The 5,000-nt window shown below is 42.9% G+C and overlaps 1 protein-coding gene across 3 annotated transcripts in view; it reads left to right on the forward strand.

The window, feature by feature from the left end:
* The window catches only part of terb1 (telomere repeat binding bouquet formation protein 1), a 28,491-nt gene that overhangs the window by 10,770 nt on the left and 12,721 nt on the right, over positions 1-5,000 (forward strand). The window lies entirely within an intron of this gene.

Raw genomic sequence — 5,000 nt, forward strand, 5'->3', positions numbered from 1 at the left:
GTTCCACTGGCCCGAGGCACACTATGGCTCTGATAAAATAAGAAGACAATTCCAGACCTCAAAATATAAGTTACATTGAGAAATGGAAACGCATAAAGCAACTCTATGCGGCAAATTGGCACTTTTTGGGCCATGCTTCTATCAGGCCAGTTTTAGTTTTGGTGTCATTTTCATATTACTTTTTATGGTGCGTGGTCATTTTCATATTCATTTTGATGGTGCGTGGTCATTTTAAGAGAGGATTTGCACAATGCTGTTCTGTGCTCCGGGCGGGGCACGCCACCAAAAAAGGCACACCACAAAAAAAGAAAGAAAACAGCACGACAAACTTTCACAGCATGGCATCGCTGACTTTATCGCCAGAAAACACTAGTTAGTATTTTCGCAGGCTCTGGATGGTGTTTGCTAGGTTTTGTATGCCTTTTAGGTAGCACGGCAACCTTTAACAGCATGACATCGTTGACTATATCGCCCGAAGGCTCTAGTTAGCATCTTCAGAAGTGCCACTGTGGCTCTGGTTGTGTATGCCTTTTAGCAAAAATGTGCATAGTGCTGCCTTAAAAGGCTTTATTTGAGTGGCTAAATCATCAAAAGCCAACATGAGTCGACCATTATTGGTCTTCATCAAGGCTTTGAAAAGACATTATTGGTCCTCCACTAAAGCCTTGGTCTTTCATCAACAGCAGATTCAGTGCGTCCACTCCTCCTTATTACAGGCTGGTTGATATTACAGGCTGATTAGCAGCTAAGGCTGTGTGTGTGCATGTGCGTGTGCTTGTGTGTGTGTGCATTGTGTGTGCGCGTGCGTGTGTGTGTGTGTGTGTGTGCGTGTATGTGTTACTGCCTCCCCAGTGGCTGTTGCTCACGCCCATAACGCAGAGCAGCCTCTTTTTCTACAGCCTGTGTGTGTGTGCGCACATGTGTTTGTATGTGTGTGTGTGTGTGTTTGAGCAGCCTCGTTCTGTACTGCCTAACCCTGCAGTGTAATGATATGCCTGGAATCGCTCTCCTAACCACATGCTATGTGTGTCTGGAGGAAATTACCCACAATCCTTCAGGAGGGAAAGAGGATCCAGGCCTTTTCCGCACCTTCCAGTTCCAGTGGCAGAGCTGTCAGAGCTGTCTGCCCAGTCAACATATGCAGCTTCGACACACAACCACACCAACATACACACACACACACACACACACGCAACCAGCACACACACACACCCAGAACAGCACACCCGCAACCGGCGCACACACACACAACCACACCAACATACACACACACACACACAACCAGCACACGCACACACCCAGAACAGCACACACCCAGAACAGCACACGCGCAACCAGCGCACACACACACAACCACACCAACACACACACACACACACACACACACACACACACACAGTGACTAATGGACCTGTCCCTGGTAGTCTAGTTGTGTGTGTCCTGGTCTGGTTGTGTGTGTGTGTGTGTGTGTGTGTGAGCACATGTGATATGTTTAAAAGAAGAGGAATGTGAGAATGTACCACAGGTGAAACATTAAAACATTAACTTTCTCTCTCGCACACACATACTCACACACACATGTGCACATATACCTATACCCCAGTGAATACACACACACACGCACTCACACTCATATACACACGCACACACAGCACACTCCCATTAACACACATTCCAGATGTTGGAGTTTAGGAAAGGGGATTCCCGGCCTGAGAGCCGCCCTGGTGACATCACCACCTCTGTGATGCTGCCCAGTTATGCAGCCCAGTTCCATCTCAGTTCCATCTCAGTCACTGCCTCAATCTCTGTCTAGATAGAGACTGGGGTCTGTAATCTCAGTCAGTAATCTCAACTGCATCTCTGCCTAGATAGAGACCGGGGTCTGTAATCTCAGTCTGTAATCTCAGCTGCATCTCTGCCTAGATAGAGACTGGGGTCTGTAATCTCAGCTGCATCTCTGCCTAGATAGAGACCGGGGTCTGTAATCTCAGTCTGTAATCTCAGATGCATCTCTGCCTAGATAGAGACCGGGGTCTGTAATCTCAGTCTGTAATCTCTGCGTAGTTAGAGACCGGGGTCCATAATCTCAATCTGTAATCTCTGGGCCCGTACACATGGAGACGCTTTTTGGGTTAAACGCAGAGGTTTTGCTTCGTCTTGGCCGAGCGTCCAAACGAATCCTGTAAATGCACTGCCCGAAACCGCACTTTTTTGAAACCTGGTCCCAGAGTGGAAAAATCTGAAACCGTAGCCCTTTTGAATTCGTTTGGACAGCGAAACCGCACATCCTACTTACGTATCGATGATGTCATCGCCACACCTCAGCTGCCCTGGACTTGACACTTATAGTATTGCCTAACAATACTAGTTTTCATACATGACATTACCTACGATTACACTCTGTAGGATAAATATCACAACTGGTGCTGCGCAGCGCCAATAGCTTATGACTTGGTGGACTGAACACCAGGCCCGGAGTGGGTAATCGGGAGAATTCCCGGTGGGCCGCTTCACTTTTGGGCCAGTAGAGGGAAAAATATTGGCATTTGTCACGTTAATCTATCTTCTCTTAAAGTTGGCTACACACGTTTCTACGCCTAACACTGCAGCCTCTGCATGGGTTGTTCTCCCCTCCCAAGAAGAGTTAATTGGTTGGGTCCGTATAGCCCATCTTTCCTAAAAAGTTTTCTCAGATACCAGCCGGGCCGGCCCTACCGTAGTGATAAGCGTCAGGGAGGATGGATGGTAGAAAGATGCCATGAAGGACTGAAAAGGCCAGGTAAAAAAGACGAAAAGTATTGGAGGGTGCTGCCAAATGTGCCATGCTTCCATTTTTTTTTGAAGAGGACAGACATAAGTGGCAACTGGTAAAGAGAGCTAGCCATGATTATAACGGCGTAATTGGGCTAATAACCTACTGGACGTTGTAGCGTTGTCAACCTATTCGCAAGTAACATATTAAATGAATTAAAATATTAGCATTTTGGTATCATCCAATATGGCTATTCATAGACTTTGCAAATATTATGCAAATATTGATAACAAAACTCAAGCTTGATCTGTGTATGCAGTAGCCTATAGGCCTAAAAACAAAAGTAGCCTGAGCAGCAGATCAGCCAGTCCCCCGCTGAAAATGATGAGCCCGAAATTAACTATGACTATAGGGACAAGTAGAAAGGATAATAGAGTTAACCATATGAATTAAATAGGGCTGTCAATCGATTAAAAAAAATAATCTAATTAATTACATACTCTGTGATTAATTAATCTAAATTAATCGCATATATCATTTTTGCTGTGAAAGTATTTTAAATATTTAAATTCAAATGAATCATTGAATAATCCGCATTAGTGACATTAAAGTTCAAAAACTCTTTTATTATTATTTTCATTGTTCAAATAATTGCCATAATAATCTATGATATGACCTAATATGCTGAGGAAATAAATTCAAAAGTGCTTCGGGAAGAAGTTTTTTTTCACATACAAGGCATTTCAGGCCACAGATATAACCTAGGGGACACAATGAAAATAAATGAACACTCCCCTCAATGTCAACACTTATTTCTTTGCATTGATGTGCGACTATAGAGTTGATAAACTCCGGTGATATGCAAATTCCTTGCTGCAGACATTGCAGAGGACTTTATTTTCAACACTTTATTTTTATCAACACCATCAGGCCGTTTTTTAAAAGTAAATGTTCCAATCAATGATCCAGGCAGCACGTTTTCTTCTCTCTCCTTCATTTTACAGTCTAATTTTTACTGACTAGAACGGCTCGGGGTCAAAGGTCATACGGAATCGATTAATCTGCACTAATTTTTTTAATCAGTTATTTTTTCTCAAATGAATTAATCGTAATTAATCAGTTATTTTGACGGCCCTAGAATTAAAGTTATTTTATGGAAGAAAGAACAGTAGGCTATGACAGCAGTAGGCTACATGATCAACCTATATGGCTTGTTTGCTCAGAAGTGGGTGTAGTAAAGGAGCAAATCACTAAACAACAACATGATAGCTGACCCATGCAGAAAAAAACATGTAAACAATACAGTAGTTCAATATGCCTCTTAGTGGAATTGTGGGATACATTTCAAATGCTTTATTTCTTCCTTCCTGTTTTTGTTAACTTATCAACCTATCCTTGTGGAATAGTGGAATATTAGCCTATAATAAAAACTACAGGATAGTAAGAGCTGAAATGTTGCCTTATTTATCCAATTTCCACCAGCACTAAAAAAGTGGGCCGGTCTTGGGCCTGAAACTCCTGGGCTGAAAAGTGGCCCCACTCCGGCCCTGCTGAACACTGTTTTTCCCGGTGTTTTTTTATGCATTCTAGCTACTGGGAAGTGCGGTGTAAGTTTACATTAATTTGTGCATAGTGCCAGTGTCATTCATTTATTTTACATGCCTTACAATATATATATAAATGCATTCACAGTCTAGTGAAGTCAGATGACCATACAAAGACGCTTAGAACTCATGTTAAGCCGATGGTAGCGCACTGAATGCGAATGTACGATTTGATGCAGGCAAAAGTATTGACTGTTACTAACGAAGGTTTTATAACAATATTATAAATGTGGCGACGGAATAGCCTAGAACTTGGGTAGGCCTTGTGTTTAGTAGCCTAATTGCGGTGATAGCCAAAACTAATGTGAATCGCGGACTATCCTACAACCAAAGAAAGTAAAGGAGATTATTTGTAGCCTACCTGCGTTAGCCAAATAAAGGACGGGACTGCACCCTTCACAAACCGTAAAAATGAAGTTTATTAGTTTTACAGTTGGCTACAGTTGACCGTTCACCATCAGTCCACACAAACAATTCTGGTTTCCTTGCACTAGCCATTTCGTCGTAGCCTATTCTGTCTGTTTGTAAAGCCTACAGCACGAAAGTTTTGGTCAATTACTGTAAAGAAACAGTGCCACCTATAGGCCTGGGATATGAAGTAACGTGTTGAGTCGTGTTGAGATGGATCCGTTTGGACGCAAATA

This window comes from Alosa sapidissima, chromosome 11, assembly GCF_018492685.1.
Source record: "Alosa sapidissima isolate fAloSap1 chromosome 11, fAloSap1.pri, whole genome shotgun sequence".
Taxonomy (NCBI): domain Eukaryota; kingdom Metazoa; phylum Chordata; class Actinopteri; order Clupeiformes; family Clupeidae; genus Alosa; species Alosa sapidissima.